General features: G+C 44.9%; 1 protein-coding gene across 3 annotated transcripts in view; it reads left to right on the forward strand.

The window, feature by feature from the left end:
• Positions 1-19399: 19399 nt before the first annotated feature.
• Positions 19400-25803, forward strand: part of MRAS (muscle RAS oncogene homolog) — a 38629-nt gene continuing 32225 nt past the window's right edge. Inside the window, exons 1-3 of one of the 3 annotated variants that reach the window (XM_066190221.1) lie at positions 22179-22273; positions 23598-23725; positions 24075-24200. The gene's annotated coding sequence lies outside the window, so the exon portion shown is untranslated. Of the gene's footprint in view, positions 19464-19511; positions 19865-22178; positions 22274-23597; positions 23726-24074; positions 24201-25803 lie in introns of those variants that run through there. The other 2 variants (XM_066190219.1, XM_066190220.1) reach the window with 2 other exon arrangements.

A 25803-nucleotide genomic window follows, 5' to 3' on the forward strand; every position in this document is an offset into this window, starting at 1 on the left:
TGACAAAACTTGGTGCCTCATCTTACTGATGGCAAGATGGAAAGCAGGATGAAAAGCATTTCAGAGGCACAAGAGAAGACATTTCCACCTTCACTCAGATTCTCCCAAACACATTTCAAAAGACTAGGTGTGCTACAGACTTCAGTTGAAGACTTTAATGTCCCTGCCACTGCTTCACTGCTCACAGAAATCCCTGCTATCCCAGTCATTTCTGAAGGAAGTTCACCCAACAGAAGTGTTTTCATACTGCACTTAAACACTTGGATTCCTTCTGAGCTAAGGTAAAGTTGCAGGGAGATTTCTTCAAGTGAAGGGTGGGGAAGAAAAGGTTAAGCAGCTGACTGCTAAACCATTCCCTTTAACTGCAGGCAGGGAGGCATGCTGCATTTTTTATAGCTTGGGACAGAAAAGTGCACAGTATGGCATGGATGCAGAATAAATGTTTCATGAGTCTCCTAAGAGACTCCTCCCTGAGAGGAAGGAGCTGGCATGGTGGTGGCAGCCTCAGGGCCTGCAGGAGCAAGCCATGAAGTCTCTGGTAGCTGAGGCAGCTTTCTTAGAGGATCTTCCCCCTTGGACTTCCATTGCTTTTCATTAGATAAAACTTGGGCCCTTTCTTAGCAGAAGGGTGCTGTGCATCCAGCACACTGCACTGGACATAGAGCCAGGCAGTACTGGAGATGTGTTTGATGCAGCTCTGTGAGCCTGCCTGCCCTGTACTTGTGAGCACATGAATAATTTAATGTTCTGTCAGACCATGCTCTTATTTTTAGTAGCATTGTTGCAAATGCCCTATGTGCTACAGAGATCTCTTTCTGCAAAAAGAATGTCATTTGCAATCTAATTTCAACATGGTTAGCAGAGTTTGCAAACATGATAATAGCCTTGGGAAAATTTGTTTCTGTGACAGAAGAACCTTTGGTTTAGTCTGAGACTGTTATTATTCTATCTCTCATGCTATCTCTGTTCTTTGGCAGAAAGATTGCAGGGAATTTGTTTTATATTTGCAGTGAAAACAGATGGTGTGACAAAGGAGTCAAAAAACAGGGATAAGAAAATAGATTGTTATTAGATTAGATTATGTATATATCATTATCTAAGATACTTTGGCCAGTTCCTTAAAAAATGTCAGGCATCAGCTTTCTGGTGTCAAATATAGATGTCAGGTAGGTTTTTTCATAATATTTAAGTAAATTACTGCACATTCTTCTACAAAATCCCTTTGCTCGAGTTACTAGGGAACAATCTTTTCCCCCCTGACTGTTACAAATCCCAAGGTACTTTCATAGTCCCACCACAAGAAGGTGTCAAAAAAACCAATTTTCCCCAGCAACAGCATAATGATCCTCACCACCCATAAATGATGACACTCCACAAGTAAAGCAAACTAAAAAGTTTGTTCATCACTTCCCATGGTCAAGTAGGTGTTCAGTCATCTCCAGTGTAACAGCAACTGAAGAAAACAAACAGCATCACAATGAACACCCCCCTTTCCTTCTCCCCACAGCTTTATGCTGAGCATGTCGCCATGCAGGATTATCCCTGTGGCCAGTTGATGTCCTGTGTCCCAGCACTGTCTCTTTCCATCTTCTTGTATCCCCGCCCCAGCCTCCTCACTGGTGGGGCGGGGAGCAGAAAAGGCCTTGACTCTATGTAAGCACTGCTCAAGAGTGACAAAAGAGGTGTCGAAAGGTGTTTAAGAGGCATCTGGTGCTGGAGCTAGGAGATAAGGTTTAGTGGTGTTGGAGTTGCGATGATAGCGCTGGCTTGACGGTAGGGCTTGATGATCTAAAGGTGTCTTCCAATCTTCATGATTCTACGATTCCACGATTCCAGGAAAACATCCTGGAATCAGGATGTTTAATTATCAACACTACTGGCAGCACAAATCAAAACCATAGCCCATACCAGCTACCATGAAAAAATTAACTCTCAGCCAAAGCCAGCAGAGTCACACTGAATAAACTAAAATAACTGTCTGGATCACCAAGTTGGCACAAAGAAACAAGTCTGAGAGCATGGAAGACCAAGGGTTGTGATGCTCACACTGCCTGGCACAGGGACGAGGCTGTGTCATTTATACTATATAAAACTTCAGCAGTATCTCAGTGTGCACGTCTGGAGGCCAGTGGTGCCACTGCTACGTGTGTTAACATTTTGCTATTTTGGTCTGGCCACAGACAGCTCCAGTGACCACTAAAACCTCGGGTTTGCCCTGGCCTCCCGGCATGGGGAGCTACCCTGCGCCGTGAGCCGGCTGCAAGATGCTGTTTCGGGACTCTCCACTTCGTGTCCTCGCTCGCCTGCTTTTGGATCAATTAGGAAAAGGGAGGGCTCTGTTCCGGGAAGGACAGAGGCTGAAAAGCAAGAAGACCTGAGTTTACCCGCATTTTTTACGACAATAATTCATCTGAAAAATTCATTCCTCCCCAGGCTCTGACCGAGCACTTTGAGGTTGCAGCGTCTCTCCTGATGCCTCTTGGGTTTGAATGGCTTCAGGATGGGACCCACACTGTGTAGACATTGTAATCCACATTCAGGGGCTTGTCTTAGCTCCTCGAAGCCTGTGGAGTATGGCAGACTGACCTGTAGGGTCTGATATAGAGCTGAAAATCCCCGGGAATCCCTTCTGATCCAGAGTGTATGTCTGCCTCATCGTCGACAAGCAAGTGTGAACACTTTCACACCGTGCCTGCTAATTAGTTACTGGACAGACTGTATTGGCCTCATTTTGAGTCCTGATTCTGTAAAGCATCAGTGTGTGCTTCATGCTGAAGGTAATTCTTCCCTTGCACGTTCACTGAAAACTAAACAATCCAACTGGGAAACATCCCATAGACCTCTGTGTGTATTTCAGACTGGAGGAAAAACCTGAGTTTTCACAACTATCCCTGTTAAGCTCATATTACTACCTCTAAAGTTCAACTACCTTGTTAACAAAATCTCCTTTCTTGGATGTCTCAAGCTGGGGAGAATAAAGTCTGTACAGACCAGCTCACGTATTGCAGTCACCTGCACCTCACAGGACATGTGGAATTGCAGGAGAATCTGCATTTCCGCATCACACTTCCTCTTTACCCAGTTCCTCAAACCTGAAATGGATCTCTTCATAATGGAAATTATATTAGTAAATGTAATTAAAGAATTTATAAATAATTTTATAACTTTAGTACGATAACTATTGCTCAGCTTAAAGAAATTTCTTTGCAGCTTTTATATTATGACAACAAGGAGTGCACAGAACAATGCACCTGCTCCAAAAGTTTTCACTAGCTTGGACAGAGGAGGATTGAACCACATTGCTGAGCGGCCCTGGACTTTGCCATAATAATTGTTTCAGGAATCTTTTTCTACTTGGGAGTCTGCAGCCCTGAAAGCTTTAATTCTGTAGCTGGTAGAAGACAAAAACCTATTTCAAAACTGACGTCTTTCATGAAGGAATAACACTGTATTTCATATTATCCTCCTTTTACCAAGTTTCCTATTTTAAGGTGAAAACCTGTGGGTTTTTTTCAAATCTTTTCTCCATACAAAAGCACAAATGTGAGACAATCCAGCCTTTCCACCGGGGATTTGTTACAATGATGAAAACTATCTTGCCCTATTTCTTTTCTGAAATATTTCTAGCTTAAGTTTGCAGCAGGTTGTTCCAGTACTGCAAATCACTGCTAGGATAAACTTCAGAGGGACAAAATTTCCTGTTAATGGTAAATATTCAGGGCATCAATTCATAAGTTGGACTTTCAACCAGTTATTCCATCAACAGTTTAGGAGCATAATAAGAGGATTATCTCCTTCAGTTCCCATTCCTGTTCCCCAAACTCAATGCTCATCAGTCCAAAGTCTCTTAATTATTTTCTAGGGCTTCTGACTTTTGTCCAATTGAGGATTAACTTGAACAATTGTATCTGGCAATATTTTACATCTGTTTAAATCCAGCATAATTCTCCTTTGCCATATAATTCTTGATTCCTTTTCTTTGTCCTGACAAATATCAGGATAAGGGCCTCTAACCTGATCCTTTTCCTTGTGAATTGTTAGGACCCACCTTGAGGCTATTAGGAGGTGGATGGCAGAGCTGGTTTTGTTCTCAAGATCAAGGATAAAACTGAAAAAACAGAAGCATTTTTTTCTCCAAGGTGTAGACCTAGAGCAGCTGGAAGGTTTGGGCTGTCACTGATGTATTAGGTGTGAAATACCCACTATCTTTAACAAGGTGAATCTCTGACAGCAAAGCCTTTTATTCATGGCACCAGAGAGAACTGCATCCATGGGCCAGCTTTCTGTGCAGCTGAAAATAACGCTGTATTTCTTTACAAAAAATGCACTTTCTTTAAAGGAACTGATTCTATTTGGGTGAGTTGTACTGAAGGAATACTGCTGTTTTAAAAATAACTGTTATTGGTTTTAGGTTGATGTGGAATACAATAGAAACTAGGAATACAATAAAAATTATGCAGGGTTACTATAATTATTTTGAAAGCTCAGCATGGAAAATTTGTAACTGCTCATGTGCTCACATCAGGGATCATTTCAATTTTACCCTCATGAACAGTTGTTCATTCATTGCTGATTGCAACAATCTTTTAATCAAGAAAACAGTGTGGATATTTTACTCCAGCTAGTAACAGGGATTGAGGGAAATGGTGAGATTAATTTTACAAAATGAATTTGAGAACCAAATTCTTCAAAGTAGTAATTCTCACTAAATAGAAAGAAGTGGCTTTAAAGCTTCTTTAAAAGGAAAGACAGTGTCAAATTCAGCCTTTAAGCAGTGTGTTGCAAATGTTCTTGGACCCAAGAAACAGCAGTGGGAAGGTCTGTGTCACAGTCAGGCTACAAAGGGAGTTTTTCTCCATTGCTCTCCATGTGGCAGCAATGGGCAGCAGCTCTGGTTTGCTTCACCAGCAACAAATTATAAATCACTAAATGAATGAGACAACACACAACAAAACAGCTGGAAGCAAGGATCTTCCCTTCCGTTCTCCTCGACACTCCAATTACCTCATGCAGCGTTTATTTACTCTTCAGTGTCCAATCTCAGCATCTTTCTGACTACCCTAGAGCTGGTGTTATCTGACAGCAGTAAGGTGGACAGACACTGCTGTGCTTCACGGAGAGGCAAATTTAGGGAGGGGATAAGATAACAAGTCTTTTCTCTGTTCAAATCCCATACTCCTTGCATATTAGTCACCATCACAGCTGTCTGGAAAGCACCTTTCAATATTTTCCCTTTCTTAATGTGAAAGAGAGAAGAAAGCCAGGGGGATCTCTTTAGATGTTGTTGTTGTCAACTTTTGTGGCTTTTTACCTCTGGAAAATGTTGAGGTTAAAAGTGCTAGAGGTATCTAGTGAAAGCAGGAGAATGTTTGATGAAACCTGGTTTGAGGGTTCCCACCCAAACACACACACACACACATACACACAAAACTACACTTTTTGAACAGAAAATGATACTTCTGCAGGAAAGAACCCAAGCTTTTCTGACCACTGTTTGATCAGCTCTAGGATGATGACAAATCCTTCAGATTATGGTTATAGTCTGATGGAGTCCTACATCATCATTTTTAAGTAGAGCCCATCCAGATATTGCACAAGCAACAGTACTTGCATTGCAGAGTTCCCTTGAAGAAGGACACATTTGGGCATCATTTGCACCAAAACTGTTCCACTTCCGGTTGTTGCAGGGCTCAGTCGCCTGCTCTTACTGTTCTGGCTTGTGTCTGCTCTGTCTCTGCTGTTGAATCCTTTGGATCCATTCTTCCCGACAGGACACTGCTCCGAGAGCAGGATGCTAATTAGACTTCTCAGATGGCCCATCTGAGGAGACAAGAGCAAAGGAGAGTTTACTCCACAGACCTCACAACTGTTCTCAATGACCAGGTTTGGAAACATGTGAAGCAGATTCCCAAGATACAAGAATTTAATCTCAATTCAAGCTTGAGCAAATAGGCAGATATGGAGCCAGACAAACATCTGTTTTGCGCTCAGGAGATATGACAAAGTAATCTATGGGACACACTGCTTTTATAAGTGATCTTGTATTCGAGTAAGCAGAGGAAAAACTGCATCAAAGATGTACATTTTTAACAGTGAAGTGACAGTGCAAAGCTATATACAAGTTAGGTATACACTGGTTAGGTGTGTTGTTAGTATATGTTTTCACAGATTGCTCTCCAGAGTGATTTGGTTTAGGGGGTTGTTTTTTCTACTGGCTCTTCTGGAATCCTAATAGGGACTGGGACACTTGAACCTATTCAAATTGATCTCTTGATATTTCTCATTCATTTATGTATTGAGATTATTCCATAATGAGAAAATGTTTGGATTTTTCATACAGAATCAAGCTGCTTTGATATGCCATACTTTACTCCAGCCACTATCATCTACATAGAGGGAGTATAGATTGATCTCTGTCATGGTGATATTTTCCTTATCTTTTTAGCGGCATGAAAACTGGCAAGTAAATCTTCTATAGAAGCTCCCAGCACAAAACTGAAAATGAAATATTTAATCCCCATGGAAACAGCTTATCATGAAGGGAGGATTTCCCCCAAAATCAGATTGTGAGCTTCCAAGAACACATCCTGAAAATGGTGATTTCACATCAAAGCTGAAAAGACAAGTGGGAGGAGAGAGATTTGCAGGAGGAGGAGGGTGAACCTGACTGCTGGTGTTCACCAGGACTGTGCAGTCTCACCCTCCAACACCTAATGCCTTTGGATTTAGTGTACAAGTGAGCACTTCCATAGATTTTAAGCACTGCTGGCAGAAGTGCCATTGTTAGGTATTTAATCTGAAAGTAAAGATGATCATCTTTCTTCCTTTCAAATCTAAATCCCTTGTTGGCTTAATTTCTTAAGAGATTTTTTTTTCCCCAGTGCAATTGAGAGTCAGGCTTCTTTTCCATCCTTACTCCCAAAGAAAAGTTACAAAGGAATGCTTACTTTTATTTGTAGCTTTTTTTCTGATCACTTAAGTGCACGTGATATGTCAGCCCCTTAAATCCCTTTATTCTGTGTCTGAGTCTCCACTCTTCCAAGTATTTTCTTTTCAGTCTGCTGTGTCGCTTTCGATTTTCCTCAGAAGTTCTCCTTTTAACTGCAGCATTTTAAAACTCAGTAACCACATATCATCACACAACCACACCATCTTCTCTTAAGTTTTAGATATTCTACTCTACTTCTAGGAAATGATCAATGCACTTGATTGCTCATGCCATCTACCAGTGGTGGAAGAAAGGAAAATCTCTCATGAGTGGCCCAGGTCACTTTTAACAATCCATGGTTGAACTAGGTCCTTCTGCTCTTGTGTCCTGGAATTTATTTTCTTTCTGGAAGTCACTGAATTGTCTTCATATGCTTTTATGTTAATTCCTTAAGTGTCTCAAGTCATGGCACTTGGATTTCTCTTCTCTGTGGCTTCTCTGCTTTAGAAACAGTGCTCAGGCATTCAAGTTACTTAACTGTTCAAGATCTTTGCACAGCTGAGGGAGAGCCGATGGTTCCCACCTAGTAGCCCACTTCAGAACATTTTATTCTAATCTTGCTGATTTGGATCTTGGCTGATGTCTGAGTTAAAACTGACATTACTTGACAGCTGGTTTTGAAATGAACTGGCAGTTTCTATTTTCTAAAGGTATGTGGTTGATATGGAATACTGGAAATTTTGGTGACACATTCTTAACAGAGAAGAAGCCAAGGACGGAATTAGCATGCAGTCTGAATTACTGCAGCATGATGAAACATCTCTTCAGATCAAATTAACCTCTTGTCAGTGCAAACCACCCCCATGTATTCAAACTGTTTCGATTATTCCTTTGGAACCTGGACTGTAGCAGAATTCAAAAGATTGTGTTGTTGGATATAAAGACATGTGCAAGCAACAGCATCCTTTATCCAAATGGACTGTGGAGTGGCAAGATACTGAGGGTGAGGTGGAAGCTCAACACTGCGATAAACTTTGCAAGTGTCCACCCAACCATATTCAAGCAGAGGCTCTTTGAGCATTAGCGGTCTTCATCATCCACTGAAAGCCTGAAATGAGCTTTGCTTCTTGCAGAGAAGCTATGGAAATGTCTGGCCTTCCACAAACACCACCCAGTCCTGGTGAGTGAGGGGATGTGGGGGTGAAGGGCTTAGTCCTTCCTCACTCTGTCAACATATCATTAATTTCTTTCTGAATAGAAATAGTTCACTTTTATTAAAACTTGGCAGCAAATAGAAGTCTAAAGAGCAGCACAATCCCAGCAGAACCCCCATGAGGTCTCCATGTGGGGCATGGATGCTGGGCAAGCAGTGTCTCTTCAGGTTGAAATCATTACTCTGGCTTTGAAGCTGTTCCAAACTCAACTTCTCTTGAGGAGGCACTGAAGAAGAGTGGACTTGTACCAACCATTACGGCAATTTTAGTGACTTTTCATTTCAAGAATTTCATTTCAATTCTTTGAGTACGAATTTTCAGTTTGTTTGTGACCTGATCTAATGCCTGCCACATTCACTGAGTTTTAAGGCTGTCTCCTCAAATTTGCTTTGCTTGAAGGTTTTCCATCAACTGCCTGTAAAACAGTGGGGCAAAGAGCCTGTTTTCCCATTTCTCAGTGAGGCTTGTTTCACTGATGTTTGTAAAGCACATGGTAGTTTCTGCTTCAAAGATTTGTACTTCTGCCTAGTCTAAGTATCCTGACTTCAGCAAAGCTATGAACCAGATGAATATCTCCATCTTGTGCTAGTAACTCCTAACTGATCTTATTAAATCCTTTCCCGACCCAGATCAATATCTGAAATGTACTCTGTCCTGTAATTAATCTGATGAGCCATGCTAGCCTTGTTTATAAGTCTCTTCAGATTTTTCTTTAGAGATTTTTATTTTAAAATTAAACTGGCTTAGTAGAAGCAGGGTCATGATCTCTGTTTCTCAGTAGCTTTTTCATGCTGTTATTAAATCTCCTGTACTGAGTGCCTTCAGTAATTCAGTGATTCTTCCTGGTGAACAGGGTTGGACACCAGGTTCTTAGAGACCCTGCACAGGAGCACATTTTGCAGTCTGATGGCTCATATATAAAGGAATCAATTAGAACAACCTGACAGATTTGTGGATTTGTTCCATGTGATGAAGTGTGTGGAACTACACGAGTTAGAGCAGTGTCAGCAGTCCTGGCTCCTACCTCATGCAGCCATGTGTCCTCACCAATGTTCGGTCAGCTTCAGCTCTTGAGAACAGAGTCCACCTCTTGGCAAGGATGGTTTCCTGACACCTGGCTCTTTCAGAGTGAAGGGCTATTCAACAATCAGTGATGAGCCACTAATCAGTGATTAGTGCTACTAATTGATTAGGACATCAAACCACCAGCCTTTAGCTGCATTGCCCTCCAGAAAATGATCTTAATTCATTAATAGTATAGATGACAGCAGGACTTAGAAGTGAGCTTAGGAACAGAAGGAATGAACGAAACAATATCTTGATCCAATTCTGCTGCCATTGACCAACAGTCACATAGCTCACGTACACGAGAGTGCAGGAGTCAGCAATTAACACACTACTGTTGTGTGCAGGCTCAAACCCACAGCTGCTGGCCTAGTGTTGGCAGTAACTTCCAGTCTGAGGAGGAGGTTGGACTGCAGACCTCCACAAGTCCTTCCCAACAAGCCTTTCCAGGAGTCTGTGACCCTGCCCGAGAGTTCTGTCCTGTTGCACGACACAAATATTCACATTCTAGTGAGAAAGAAGGGGTCTAAGGATGGGGAGAAGATATTGCATATACCCACAGGGAATCATTAGAGATCTGGAAACAATGTTACGGTGTTGGTCTCTTTTCCTTCATCAGTCTTTAGTATTCTTCTTTGGATGGGACTCAGCTAATTGAAGACATCAAGGAGGTGCTGAAGAGGCTTATGGCAACAGGGGCAACAAGCAGGGCAAGGCTGAGACAAAACACTGAGATACTGGGTGGAGAGCAAAGCCACAGATATTACCTAGTCCCTACAGCTTTCTGTGGAAGTCTGAAGTTTTTCCCATTTAAAGAGTGGGACACACAAAGATTTTTGGCCTTAGATTTAAGGTTTCTCCATGAGACACAAAGAATATTGCACATTTCAAAATGCAGTATGTGAAATCACTGAGAAAGTGTCAGCTCTTGGACATTGCTGTTGCCCCTAATGGTGCTCAAAGGCCCTGTGAGGAGGTCCATGCCAACCCTTTTTATTATTTGAAGCTTATGTCATCATAGAATTGTTTAGGTTGAAAAAGAGCTTTAAGATCATTGAGTCAAACCAGCACTACCAAGGCCACCGCTAAACTATGTCCCCAGGTGCCACATTTACACATTGTTTATAAACCTCCAGGGACAGTGATTTAACAAACTTTTTTGGGCAGCCTATTCCAATGCTCAACAGTCCCTCCAGTGAAGAAATTTGTCCTAATATCATCTAAACCCTCCCTGTTGCAATTTCAGGCCATTTCCTCTGTTCTGTCACTTGTTACCTGGGAATGGTAAGGAGAGAAATGGGCCTTTTTGTCCCTCCTGTAGAGACTTAAGGCACTTAGCAACAGTTCAGCTAATGATTCAAGTTCAGCACAAGTCTAGACTCTTCTTGTGCCCAGTTCATTCATGTATCTTGTAGCTGATACATGTGCTCGGTTGGATTCAGAGCCCATTTAAGAACATCTTCCTTATCTCTGAGGGAATTTGCATGCCTCACTGTTCCCCTTGCACAATAAGGAAAGCCTGACCCTCCAGCTTGTGAAAATCACCCCACAGTTTGTGAAAATTACTCCACTTTTGCCAATCAAAATTACTGTCTGGGTCTAGTCACCCAGCCCTGACTGGGAGAGATAACTTGACCAGCCAGAACCGTGCTGGGCTGACAGGAAATTGGCAAGCTCAGTTCTCCAAAGAGCTGCTCAGCTGGGCTGCTGCTGCGTGGGATGCGAGGATAAGAAACCCTTCCGGGATGAGATCTGGGACACAGCACGGCCCTGCGTGTGGGTTTCACTACCAGGGTCACACAAGACCCCTGCTCCTCCAACAAAATTTTAGAAGAGTGCTCAGCATAGTTTGAATATCCTGGCGTGGGGTGGGGGTAAGGGAGCAGCTCGGGAGCTCTTCTTCTCGCCCTTCTTCCTCATGGGAATTAAACATGAGAGCTAAGTGCTCGCTTTTTTGAAGCTATTATTGGCAACCAATGCAAAATGTCCCTTTTCATGACAAGTAAATGACCTGCTAAGTACAAGCTATAAAAATTCAGGTCATGTTTTCTGTTTCATTAATATGCTGCCTGACAAAGCCTTTGCCTGCTGGGGCTCTCTGCTGGGGAATGGGAGTTAGAAAACCCTTAAGGATTTCTCACTGTCATTATGAGATAGAAAGGCAAACAGGCTTCTGAAGGAAAGACGGCTCCCAAAAGACAGGCTTTGTGTCCTGATCTCATGAACAACCACAGGAGGAGGCAAGTAACGCCATTTACACACACAGTCCCAGTAGTGTGGGGTTCGAATGCTTTTATGTTTCACTAATAGCTGTGCCTGACTGTCCCAGAAGTCAATAAGAAGGTTCTTTTGATTGCAACAGGCAGTGGACCAAAAATGCTATTTAGACACAGAAATGTTTGTTAAGTTGGCAAGGAGGGGGAGAAGAACAATATTAGTCAGAAAGGGAATTCAAGGGAGAGTCGCTAAAATGTTTTTCCACAAAAATCATAGAAGCGTTTACATTGGAAAAGTTCCCTAAGTCATCAAGTCCAGCCATTAACCCAGCACTGCCAAGGCCATCACTAAACCGTGTTCCTGAGTGCCACATCTAAACCTCTTTTAAATACCCCCAGAGCTGATGACTCCACCACTTCACGGGCAACCACTTCCAAGGCCTGACCACACTAACAGTGAATAATTCTTTTCTAACAAATATCTAATCTTAACCTTCCCTGGTGCAGTTTGAGGGTATTTTCTCTCATCCTGTCCCAGGCTGCCTGGGAGAACAGACTGACCCCACCTGGCTACAGCCTCCTTTCAGGGGAGTTGTAGAGAGCAATAAGGTCACCCCGGAGCCTCCTGTTCTCCAGGCCAAAAATCCCCAGCTTCCTCAAATGCTTCTCATAGGGCTTGTGCTCCAGACCCTTCACCAGCTTCCATGGCTACTGCAGTCTTTGGGTGAGTAGCATCAAGAATTTACTGGAGATTTTTTTAATGTGGTTGTTCTTTCCACATAAAACTGTCTCTCAGAAATCAGAGAACTGTCTCCCTGCAGGAGACATTCGAGGTGGATTAAGAGGGTGCATCACTTCTAGCTATAATTACAGGGATTTCCCATAAAGGATGTAGTGAGGCTGGACTTTCATTCACATCCATGGCTCCAGCTGGCTTAATCTAAAGCTGGGTTCTGGATGTAAAACCTTTTCCTGGTGTAGGGAGTTTAAGCTTGAAGGAATTTAAAGAGCATTAGGCTTTGCTCTTGGCAATATTGAGTAGGATGTGTTCTGCCTTCCTGAGTGTGTTCTCTGCACTTGCAGGGTGGTAACTGATGTGCTGTCCTGCCTAGGGCTGAGGTTTGACTTTCCACCTCCAGGTCAATTCCCATCTTCTCATCTGTCCTGCTTCCTCAACTACAGCTAATAAAGTGAGTTTCACATGGAGAGCATGGAGGCTGATATGTTGCAGGGGAGATCCAAAATGTAAGCTGACTGTCATTCAGAGGGTTATAAACATATAATTTATAAATAAAAATCACTGCCATTCAGAGGGCTATAAATATTTTTTTGAACCATCAGGTATTTTCAGGTTTGGCATCCAGGTGTCCTGATGAATTACTTCTTGCCAAAGGTAGGTTTTAGGGATCTGGCTGCTTTGTGTCCTTTGTGTGGTTCACTACCATATATTTTATTCTCTTCGGTGCTCTTGCCCAGAATGCCAATGTTTTGGAGCAGCACTATCAGTCTTATTCCAGGGATACTCAGCCTGCAATGAATGCATTGATTCATAGCTTATTTTCAAAGCCAGAAGGAATTGCAATGCTGATCTGCTCTGACCTCGAGCATTCAGTGGGCACAGGAATATTTATAGCTCTGTTTACAGCATTCTGCTCTGTATACAAGCAAGCAGGGACAAGAGAAGGTTCCCCGTCCCAGTGTAGGTTTGACAGCCACTACAAGTTCAACAGCTTTATTAAGGTATTGCCCTCAGTAACTGGCAGGGCAGATTAGCCCTGCCGATTCCAGAGCACGTGGGCAGGTCACCCACACACAGCACTTGTGCATACAGTTATGGTCTGTGCAGCACAAGCAGAAATAAGCTCCAGGTGCAAGGACAGAGATCTGGGAAATCATGAGCCTGTATTTCTTAGTCACCTTGCTAAGCCTGTCTTGTGTCTTGGGGGATCATCTGTCCTATGTTCTAACCATATGGAAGCAGCCCCAAAGACGCATAAGATCGTTGGATAAGATAACTGAAATGAGCTTAGGAATAAAAAAATAGTTTGTAGGGAGGTTCTAGAGAACAGCAGGACAGAGCCACAACCAACTGCAGCTGTTACAGCTCTCCCAGTCCAACATTTCTCAGAGTGTGTTCCCTGCTTTGTATTTGGAGTCACAGGCTAAGACACAGCATGTTCCAGAGCACACCACACTGCTGCATTCCAGATGGGGTGATGAACTGACCTGCCCCAAGCTCAAGCAGCCTCAGAAGATAAACTTGCTTCTATGTATGGAACTGAGACCATTAAAATGGAAAGTGCTACAAGTTACCTCAGTTTCCACTTGCCATGTCCTGTCTTCATGCCTTGCAGCAAACAGCCAGTCTGTGTGGACATTTGTCTTTCTCCTGCACTTATAATTGTGTTGCCTGAGCTCCTGGTGTGTGGTCAATGTCCAGCCAGAAACCTAAGCAACAACCAAATATATTCATTAGACAGATTAGGTAGTTTTTCTTGCTGTCCAAGGTCAGATTTCTGCAGCTTAATGCCCTGGAACTGCCAGTGCAACATAAGTCACCCTTTTCACTTTTTTTTCCAGTAAAATGGAATTTACTACATTCCTTAGAACATGATTTTCACAGCTAAATTTGCTAGAGTTCTGATTGACATGTGTCCTGTCAGTTCAAATTCCCCTGAGAGCCTGCCTTTTTCACCAAACTATATTTGTGAGTGAACACATAATTGACTAACATTGTACATCCCTCAGATGAAATCCCTAAGAGGAAAAGTAATTGCTTTTTTACATGCACAAATGGTAAAATCAGCTGGAGCTAATGCTCTGATAGCTGAGAGAAGCAGTTATTAATATTTCTGTGTGGAGGCAGCACAGCCACCAAGGCCCTTGCAACTGTGAATCTCACAGTCTTGCTCTTGGGCAAAGTATATGCAGTCATCTCTAATCTGTTCCATCTCTCCCCAAGCAGCTCACCCAGCAGTGTGAACAAATTGCCTGGAAATGTCGTCATCGGGCTTCATCTGGCACTATCTCTCCTTCTGTCTGGGTCATTGATTTCCTCATCTCCTCTGCCTTGAAACTCACATCATACATTAATTTGTGGCTCTCCAGTACTGAAGCAGCTGCACTGTGCCTTCGCTGCTCAACACCAGCAGCTTTCAGCCTCTGAAGTGTCCTTCACTGCTGCCCGAATGAAGACCTCCCAAATGTGTCTCAAGTGGCCTCCCTGCCTGCCACATAACAACATGTGCTCTGCCAGCTTTTGTTTCATCTAAGAGAGCCTTCAGCTCTTCTGCTTTTGGAAATTGAGTACGATTCAGTCTCCTTCCTACAATGACTCAGTGTGCTGCAGAAATTGCTCCTGCCTTGTACGAGCAGCTACTGTGGATCTTTCAGAGCTGTGCCAGTCTCTGCTAGCCACCAGCTGCCCTCTGGAAAGCAGAGCAAAGACCTGGGGCTGCTCCACGCTCTAGTCTTATGATTGCTAAATATAGTCCATTGATAAATAACATAAATGCATGAAGAGCACAAGAATCAACAGTTGTTGCAGTTGCTAATGCAGCTTTTTCCTCTGTTCTTTCACCCATGTCACTGATGCCTTTCAACATCACCCTTTGCATTTTGAGTAGGTATTGCAGCTTTGCACAGCTATTTCCAAGGATCCAATCTGGCCAGCAGAAACTCACTTCCCTTGTGTTTTATTAGGAGTAATAAAAGTCGCACCTTCCCTCAACACTCGTAAACTGAGTGCCTCTGACATGGAAGTAAGTGCAAGATGGTGAGACCTCAAATGTGAAGCCCTTACTCCTAAATTAATGGTGATCTTAATGGGGGTAGTTCCACTCAAAGGAAGTGTCAGATAAAATAAGTCTATTTCCTTAGGGAAGTGTGTTCTTTTATAAAGCTCTGCCAATCCTTGCCTTTTTAGAAACCAAATTGGCAGTCTCTTTGTTTCACTGCCAAATTCCTCATCCTAGGCCTGGAGTATGTCTGGAAAAACATTTCTAGAGAATCCCCTGTTATAAATAACTGGGAGGAGGGACGTATTCTTTGTATCCTTCCTAGAACAAAGAGCAGTAGGCTGTAAAAGGGCATGGAGAAAGGGCTGATCTCTTGTACTAGAGAAAAAAAAATCTTGATATCGAGACTGATGTTTGCAGCGTGTGCTCAGGATGAGTCACATGAAAGGCAAATTGAGATAAGAGCAAAGACTCCTGAAAGAAAATGACTGATTTTAGTCTCTGCATCCCAGCTCACAGGGTCTTTGCAGTAGAAATAAAAGCTCTGCACTCTCCTATAATGTCTCCTTAAAAGGTGCAGCACCACCAGTTCCCCTGAGCTTTCTACCTGTGCCCTCAAGGTATGTTCCCTAAGCCTCTCAGGAGGTTTTTCCTTTGTGACCCATTTATAGAGGGTGCTCATGGTCAGCCTGTGCCAGCCCTCCTGCAGCTGTCAAAGCCACACCATGTCCCATCTTCAGCCAGGCTGACTCTGAGGCAGTCATATGAGAACTTTTATCACGTTTATGTAGTTGCACGTGAGTATCACTAGATGTCCTCTAATGCTAAGTAGCTTCACCATGGTCTGTGCCCAATGCCAGAGAAATTTGGTGAAATCAATCTCAGTTGTTTAAACTGTTATAGCTTCATTGTTCCTAGCCCATAGAAGCAGAGCAATATTGTTCATCCATAGCCCCAAGGTGTGATCTGCTATCTCTGACCAGCTGGACTCATAGGGGCAGCAAAGCTACTGCATTGGTTTCATGCAGATTTGGAGTCAACTGGCAGTGTAAGAACACCTCAACTTTTTCCTATGCAGCTCATTTGAGACTGAGCCATCAGACAGGGTTTAGGCTGTGGTCTCCGTGTGCTCTTCTCCAAATTCAACACTGAGGGTCAAGCTCGTAGGGCTCTGCTCTAGCAAGATCTGATCTGGTACAGGATGGTGCATTCATCTCTGGAGGGTGGAGGCAGGTACAGCTCCCTGCTCCAGCACAATCTACTTGTCCTCTAGACAGTGATGCCAGCAGCACCTTGAGTTATTTCTTGGGAGGGCCACTGCATCCCCTCAAACCCCATCTCCATCCTCTGACTTCACTGAAGTGACATCTTATCCCTGGCTATGTGGCACCAACAGAAATTTGTACTGAAAAAAAATCTTACCCATTGCACTGTTCCTGCAGGGAAAATGTGGTGGTTTTTTTGTTTGTTTTGTTATTGTTTTTGTGCAAACAGTCCCTGCCTTGCTGTGGTGCTGTGCAAACCCTCGTGTTTGCAACCTCCTGCTGCAGAGCTTGGGCAAGGGAAGTGTCCCCAGCAGCCCAAAAGGCAGCTGCCAACAAAACAAGCCAAGAGGCTCATGCTGCACTAACCCACTCAGCTTTAATATGGGACAATAAACAGCCACATTCATCTAGACCTAATACTGAAATATTATGCTACATCCATAATGCATCCTCTGATTTAGTGAGAGTTTGCCTTAAGTATAATCTGACTTGAGGAGTTCAGAGGTTGTACAGTCACTTTAATCTATTCACTGAAGCTGAAACAGACTGGAAATGTCATGTGCTTAAATCTGTATGGGGGAAATGTTGGCTGAAATTTTATGGCACTCTTTTCTTTTAGCTTTGTATTTCGTTCCAGGGTTTGAAGTGTTGCCCATCCTACACTCACATCCCCCCAGGGAGGGATGGTAAAGGGGAGGTTCTTTATGCCACTGCCTCTGCTGTCAAACTGAACGTGATGTTTTGTTTGAGGGCTCCTTGGGGTGACTCAGCAGGATACAAAAATGCACTTAAATAGGAGTTGTACTGTATAAGCGCTCAGCCACAGCAGCAATTCCCCTTTAGCAATGTTGATAACTAATATGCACTACAAGAAATCTAATGCTGCTCCACATACTGGATGGAATGGAAAGAGGACTTTATGGCTTTCCTCTGTCCATAATTTTAGTATTTTTTATGGGTAGGAAGGCTACTGAGAACTGAGCAATAACCCGGATACCTGACATACAGGAGCCAGGCCACAGGCTTTTCCTGTCAAATGTTACTGACTTTGGTATGAAATGCATCAGAGATTTTCAGGTTCAGGGTCTGAATATTGGGCTTGGTTGGCAGCTATCTCCACAGAAGCAGAAATGTGCAGCTCTGAAGGGTAATCTGTTTAAGATGCCCAAACAGAAAGCTGGATGCTCAGATTTAAAGATCTAAACCTGACATCTTTGGCCTACCAGTTCCAGGACTGCTGTGTCCCCAGCATTGAGTGACAGCATTTCCACACCTCTGAGGGTGTGGAAATGACCTGCCGTGTGTAGCTTTGCCAATTCTGCCCTCGCTGGTGGCAAGATGTGCTGACAGCAAAAACCAGATTCCTCACAGCCAGTCACCTCCATCACTGCACTGCAGTCTGCTCTGGGAAGATGAGGAGACAGTTTTGTCCTAGAAGGAAAATTTGTAACCAACAGAGAAGCTGTTTCACACCAAATTCATGGTGTAAACATGTGACTTCTTTTGACAAATGCATGTCTTACACACCCAGCTGTCGATTCACGTGAACAAAACACGTCTGTCCCACGGTTTGGTTGGGAAAGCCTGTGGGGATCTTACTGATCCTCTCACCTCTTCCATGCTGCCGGACCAATGCAGATTTTGAGGTAGATACTCACATATCTTGTATGTAAAATGGCACTAGCTTCTCTCTGCCTCTTATATATGTGGGAAAGATAGCACGGAGGCTGTCTTGTTCTGTGCGTGCCGCAGCGCTGTGCCAGACTCCTTGGGTAGATCTTTCTGGGAACTACTGCAGTGTACGTAATGTTAATTCAGCACAGGAGGAGAGCTGGAACTGTTCACTTGGGTTTAAGAACCATTTCGAGTTCCTCTGCTTTGCACACCACCAGGGAGGTAAGCCCTGACCCAGCAAGGTAATTTACCAGGTGCCCAAATGTAGCCCCCTGAGATGCTGTGGGCACTCGGTATGTCCCTGAGCACCCTGCAGGGTTGTGCCCAAGGTGCTCCTGTGGTAGGACACATCCTTCCTGCCATGGATTATTTTCACACAGCCATTGCCAGCATCCTCTGTGAAGGCAGCATGTGTCAGTAAGTGTGTGTAGGTGCGGGAGCAGAGCTTTTGCTGGTGTCAGGTGCAAGGTGTGAGGTGGCAAAGGAGCCCGCAGGTGGCACGGGAAGCACTGTTTCGGATCTGCCTCCCAGTGTCAGCCAAGGGCACAAATGGGAGGTGAAGAAAGTAACCACTGCCCATGTGCTCGCACCCCGAGTGCTATACAGGGTGAGCTCTGGCGTGCTAAACGCGAATTCTCTTATTGGGATTAAAGTTGATGAGGCTTCCTCGTATTAAGCATGAATATTAGGGGGGGAGGGGGAGAAGGGGGGTTGTGTGCGCATAGTAGCTGGCTCTCAAAGGCTCGGTGTGAGCCGTGTTCATGTGGCGTGAACGGCGCTCGTACCAGTCCGTGCCCTCCGGCTGCCCGCCTCGTCCATCAGACAGAACCGGCAGTTTACTGTCCTTCTCCTCCTCCTCGCTTGCTGGCGGCAGCACAAACCCCGCGGCCGGAGGGTCGGTCCGCTCCCGTCCAGCCACAGCTCCGTGGGGCCCGGGGTGCCGGGCGGGGAGAGCCGGCCCGAGCGGTTTAAGGTGCCGCCGCCGCTGCCGCCCCGCTCCACCTTAACGCGCGGCGGCGGCGGACGGGCCCATTGCCGCGCCGGGGGTCGGCGGGCCCGGGCCCCCGGGAGCCGCGCCGCGGCCGCGCCCGCCGGACAGCGGCACCCACGCGCGTCCCCAGCGGCAAACGCGGCCGAGCCGCCGAGCCGCAGGTGACGGCGGGTCCCCACACCGCCGCGAATCCCCCTCCGGCGGCGCCCGGCCCGGCCCCCGGCGGCGGGGCCGGGCTATTTATAGCAGCCGCCGCGGCGATATAAGGGATGGCCGGGCGCGGGCTGCGCTGCCGCGGCCGCGGGGCCAGAGCGCGCGGGGGCCGCCGGCGCTGCCCGGCCGCGGGCGCTGAGGGCGCGGCCCCGCAGTCCGGGTGAGCGGGCGGGGAGCGGTGCCGCCGCCTTCTGTGAGCGGGGCGGGGGGGCTCACGGCCAAGCAAACAACAACCCGGGTGTGTTCCGTCCGTCCCCCGCGGGGCGCGGGACAGCGCCGCGCACTTTCGGCGCTCCACGCGTGACAAGCCCGCGGGAGGGGCGGGACCGCCGTGACACCCGGCGGTAACCGCGGCGGGGCTTCCCCCTCTGCTTCTTTCCTCTCTCCGCAGCGATTCCTGCTGAAATGCGGCGCCCCACGCTGGCATGAGCCCCCTCGTCGGGAGCAGCGCGCCCTGGGCACCGCCGCTTTCCCTGGGCGCAGTTCGGTGTCGGGAAGAAAGCGCTGTCGGCGCGGAGCCGCCGCTCGCAGCAGCGCCGGACGCCGGGCGCGGGACGGACGGTACGGGGGCTCCGGGCGGCGGGCGGGCTGCGGGGGGCGCGGGGTCCCGGCCCCGCCGAGCGCCAGGAAAAGGGAATGTATGGCGCAGTGGTCGGAACGCCGTGCGGTCCGTGCCTTGTCCGGGGTGTGCGCTAAGGAAAGGGATCGCTCTGAGTTACGCGGTGTAATGGAAGATCTTTGTAAATTGAGGGTTTGTTGGATTTTGCTTGTGTCAGGGGTTATACCTCCGCCCCCCGCCACGGATTCAGAGTCGCGGTAGTGTTTAAGTTTCCTACTCCGGCTGTGTTTGGATGTGATCTGGGTATGGCGAGTTTCTTATCTTGCATTAAAATTGCTCTTGGATCACTGAGTACTTTGTATAAGCTTCCATAACTTTTAGAAGGATAGAGATGCTATCTTCAGTTACAAAGAGAGAAGGAGGTACGGGTTTGGGTTGGGTGGTTGTTTTGTGAGGTTTGTTTTGGGTTTTAGGGGGTTTTTCCTGGTTTTACTTTACTTTTACTTTGTTTTTGACTCTCTGCTTTAAGAAACCAAACTGAACCACAGATAGGACAAAGATTTTTCAGACCTTGTGATTTGGATTGCTGGGGATTACATAGAAAACTTGTAGGGTTTTTGTTTGTTCATTTATTTTAATCAATGGCTCAAGAGCCCTAGAAACAACGTATAAAGCTCTGTTTCCTAGACAGAGAAACTAAGATAAAGCCACGCTGGCTGTAAGCTGAGGAGCAAGTTAAGTGTCAGTCCTCGGGGGGATGAGTGTCAAGCATCCTGCACTCCTCTGCTCCAGTGACCCTCCCTGTCGAGCTGATCACGTCGTGCAGCAAACTGGGACTTCTCTCCAGCAGGTCGGAGTGGAGGCAGGGCTTTTCTCTGAAGAGCAAAGTGCACAGGGGAGCCCTGACCCCGGCGTGAGGCTTTTTCCCAGCACAGGGAACTGCAGCACTGTCAGCTGGCACCGTTTTCCAGTAATGCCATGAAAATATGGAAATCTAAGCCACCAACTCCTCAGGTAGCTTAAATCATCTAAGTTCAGATTTTGTTGGCAGGCTTAACGGGATGTTATTGACTGGAAATGTTTATGTACATCTTACCTGGAAACTATTGTTCATTCAAGAGTTGATATTAAGAAAAGTGAATCAACTTTATAGTGGTATCAGCTATAGATGTGCTTTCTGAATTTTTGCTCTGAAATTATCTGGTTAGCTCATGCTCTTTCCGCACAAGAGAGATGCATTTCAAAGGCCTAAAATTGTCATTTTTCTTCATGAAAGGTACTTGTCTCTTGCTCTGAATCTGTTAAAAACAGATTTGCACAAACAGGGTCTATTAATTTAAGAAAGGCTAGAAGAAAGATAAGAGAAAGAGCAAGGGGTGTGGCAAGGAAATTATGAAGTAATAGCTTTAAAGAAAAATACCTCTCTAGTAGAGCTGTGGGCTCCCTAAGAGAGGTAAGATTTCTTTCCAGATATTTGAGTGTGAAAATACCAAGCTGACGGCATCTCCTTAAAAATAATAATGTATTTAGAAAATAGGTATGACTAGCTTCGTATCATAGTTCTGCAGCAATTTGTCTTTGATTTTGCTCATCCATTCCAGGAGGAATTCCAATTTGATAGAGTGTATACCCAGATTGCAGAAGGCCAAACACCCACCAAGCGTCCCTCCTGAACCAGAGCAGCTGCACTAGGGTCAGAGCTGGCTCAGCACCTCTTTTCAGGAATTATGTGAGAAGCAGTTCTATTTACTGAAGTTTTTGGTGGGTATTTTTACAAGCTCAAAATTTTTTGGAGGTGCTGAGAACTGCAGAAACTTACCTTGACCTTGCCTTCTTCATGGGAGGAGCTTTTGGTATGTGTGGCATTGGATGTTTTTTTCTTAACCTGGGACTGAGGCTAACCCTAGGGAGGAATAACATTGTATCAGCAGGTGGTTAGAGAAGACTTTCTTCGCTCTCTCCACACATTTTTTTGGCACTGGCGAAGACATGGCATTTGGGGACTGGAAGGAGGAGCATGAGTCCTGCACATGAGCTGGTGTTGTCATTGGTAAAGGCAATGTATGGCAGATGGATATAAGAAAAATGGATGTGTTGATCCATTATTGTTGACCTTGTGCTGAGGTTTCTTAGGCTGTTCTTTAACCAGCAGTGTCCTGAGTCCTCCCTGGCCCATGAGCTGCACCATGTGCTCCTTGGGGTGTTTCAGGGCTGACAACATTGGAGCAGAAACTCTACTCCCTTCTCTTAATTCTGGAAGGCTCCTTGAGCAAAACTGTTCAGCTTCATTCATTTCTGCCCTTTGATTTTTATCTTCCTTCTTTGGATGTGAAGTCCTTTTTGTAGCTGGATTGAAGCCAAGAACCTCTACCCACAGCTGCCTGGCATTCCTACTGACCTGCTGGCTCCAGGTGAGTCAGTTCATTAGGATGAATCAGTATGCCCTGTAAAAATTTTAGGCTCCAGACTTCAGCTTGGCCACTCTTAATAATTTGGTTTTGCCTGGGTTATTTGTCACTCATTCAGTTAAGCTGTCACTTCTGGTGGCTTCTCGCTTCGGACTTGCTCAGCTTTTGGAGCCATGCAGGGCCTTCAGTGCAGTGCCCCTACACTTTGTGGAGCTGCTTTTGCCTCAGCATTGTAACTTCTCCATGGCTGCTCATCCCTTCACCTCTCTTACCTGCACAGGTGGAGCTAGGAGGGATTGCCCCTCAGCATGGGAATGTGCAGCTCTCAATGCAGGGAGTACTTCAGACCCTGGAGGTGGAGAATATTAACATGAATCCACCAGAATGAAGAGAGGAGTGTTTTGGTATGGTGGTGGTGTTTGCAAAAGCTTTTACTGCCATAAATAAGTAGATTGGGATTCAAGGGACAGATTCAATGTGAAAAATGGGGAATTAATTTTCAGGCTTCCAAGGCAGGGCTGAGGAAGAGAAGCGATGTTAAAAGATATGGAAATGTGCCTTGAAAGTGACCTTTCAAAGATGGATGACATTATTTTTGTTGTGTGAAGCACCCAAGTTTAATGAAGTACAAAGCAGAAGGGGCTGGGAGGATTTGGTCCAAGTGCAAACAGAATGAGCGTGGGACTGGCAGATGGGAGGAACATTAGCCCACTCCTTGGAGGAGTTGTTGCTTCTTTCTCCTGTTGTTGCTTACAGGAGTGCTTGAGAGAAGATACTTACTGGGGAGGGGAGATAAGCCTTCCTGTTCTACTTGAATGTCACTGGCTGTATTTTTCTCCATGGGCAAACAAAGTTCCAGCGCTCCAGTGGGTCACATCCTGAGTGTTTGTATCCATAGTAAATCTAGAGCAACACCATCTATTTCAATAACATCTGCAATAAGCCACAACTGGCTCTTTCTGAACAGAGAGGAGAAATGAACAGCTGTAACTTCAGATGCTGAATTTTTTGGCGTACTCATTTTTTTGAGGTTTATGGCTCTTTTATTCTCTGTTTGAGAATGTAGTGGAGTAATTGCTGATCCATGCATGGGTATGTGTGAGAAAATGTCAGCGGAGGAGTAATATATATGGAAATCTTGCATAGAGATAGAACAGGCAGCCAGTTTGCCATTAGATAATGAAATGATTGTACAAAAATTTGTCTCCTGAAATAACAATGGAGGGAATGGGTAGGGACAGGGTTGAGGGAGGTTAACAATATTTTTAAATAGTTTGCTCTACTTATAGTACTCGTGACTGACTCTCCTGCAATGTTACTGCTTCAGACACTGCTTTTCCAGTGAGTGGTGCTTAGTGTTGCATAGCAGATAAGTTTCATCTGAAAGACTAGCCCAATTGCTGGAGCTCGGTGAAGAGATGGAAAACTGCCCCCAAGGACTTTCTCTGGCCAAAGGTGGGTAGGCTATGGTCAGCAACTCTCACAGGTACCAATGAACCTGCCTCTCACTGAGGCCACTTTTCTTCTTTCTAAAATGGGGTAGTGGAAGTTACTTCTCTGTGGGATGTGTTGGGAGCATAAATATAGCTGAGATACTTTAGAAGGCATCTAAGTATCTGAGACAGTTTTGGATGGGATTCCCCTTCCTGGTACTTCTCTTCTGGCCAGAACTGACCAGCAGAAATGTTCAGTGTCTGCTCAATTTACATATTAATTTTTGGCTAAAATTTGTTAACCTTGGAATTTGTTTGATGTTGATAGGCTCAAGGGTAAAATCTTTAACTACTTTCTTCTTCTATTGTAGGGCAGCTTAAAAAGGTTCTGGCACTGCTTCACCTCCCAAATAACACAATGCCTGCCCTGTCTTCTCTTTGAGAAGGTCTACTTCTGCAAAGAATAATGTACCAAGTATATAACTTTATGCAGGGTGGTAAGAATGGCTTATTCTTTCTTCATCCCAGCTCTTGACTGCATCTGCCTAGTTCTTGGTCTAGAGATGAATGTCACTGAGGACTGTTTGGGGACAATTTTGCATCTGAACGGTGACTTGCAATGATTCAGGTAATAGGCCAGACCACTGTTTTATGTAGTGACTGGTGCTAGTCCACTGAAGTCCAAACAGCTGCTCCAAGTTTCCATCATCTCCAGTGAAAACAAGTACAACAGCATCAGCTTGCAGTGAGTTTACAGTAGACCTGCTCTCTGGGCTGTGGGTTAACCTCCTTAAATGTCCCTTGTGGTCAGGTCTGTTACTCTTGTATGTGAAAATAAGTCTTGGTGTGCTTTCTGATTTACTGGAGTGTAAATAAACCAAGAAGGTCTTTCACGTTCAAGGCTCTCTCATCAGCATATATTAGTAACGCTCATCAGCTTTTGACTGGAACTTTGATGGCATAATTACTCTGAAAGGGTAACATATTCAAAACTACCTGTGTGACTTTGGGAGTTAGATTCCTCAGAGTCTTAGTCATTATTTTAAATAGGAATTAGCTTTTCAAGCTACACACACTCCTGGAAGTTTTAAGCAAAGACTTCTGTTTAGCTTGTCTTTAAAATGCCAGTTTCTAGGATGAGAGTGGCAGCTCTGCCACTCCACTCATTTCAGATATGAAATAAGAATGTTAGAGAAACAATTAGATAAATACTGTGGTGAATAAATTCTCACGGGTAATCTTACTAGAGAGGGCCAAGAGGTAAAAATGTAGTTTTCAGTCACCTGACAGCAGGATGAATATGGGCATGCATTTTCAGCTATATCTTTAAGACAGCTGAGAGGATGACTGATGTTTCAGCTGTTGTTGTAGACAGAGCAAAGCATATATTTCTCAGATAGGATTTGGTGCACTTAAACAGCTTGTGACTAGAACAGTTCAAGTCGCTGGGGCAAACGTGGTTATCAGAAGAAACAGATAAACTAAGAAAACAGTCTTGCATACTCTAATGCCTGTTTAGGTAAGATTTTAATTTGCTATCAGTCCTAGGGTTCTTTTTGAGCAGTGATGGATTAGTCTTTATACTTATGCAAGTTTTAAACATTCCTGTAACACTTGTAATGCAAAATCTATTTATTTTGCAACATACCTGTGAGATAGGGACCTGCTCTTTATCTCATTTGTACAACTAGGAAACTGAAGTATTCAGTAAAGCTAAATACAGGATGAAGGATTGATTGCACAAGAAAGTCTGTAGCAGGACAGACAGGAGGGTGCTGAAACTGGGTCTCAATTCCCATGGAAATGAACAAGCTCTGGTCCATACTTTTCCCATCTGGTTCTTTCTCAGTGCTTCTGAAGCAGCTTGTGGCATTTGCTTGGCTAGACAATGTGGGTTTGGCTTTTCCAAGGAAGAAAGCTTAAGCCTGGTGATGGAGGGAGGGAGCTGATGTATGTCTGGGGAAAGATGAAGAGTGGGGAGCATCCCCCAGCTAGAGATGCCTCCACTGCCACTTCTTCAATGAGTGGCTTCCCCAAGGCTGGCAAAGGCTGCTTTTCAGCTACTGAAACTATGTTCTTCTCTGGAAAATCCCTGCTCTT

Source organism: Chamaea fasciata, unplaced genomic scaffold, assembly GCF_029207755.1.
Source record: "Chamaea fasciata isolate MVZ Bird 193981 ecotype frontalis unplaced genomic scaffold, bChaFas1.0.hap1 SCAF_8, whole genome shotgun sequence".
NCBI lineage: Eukaryota > Metazoa > Chordata > Aves > Passeriformes > Sylviidae > Chamaea > Chamaea fasciata.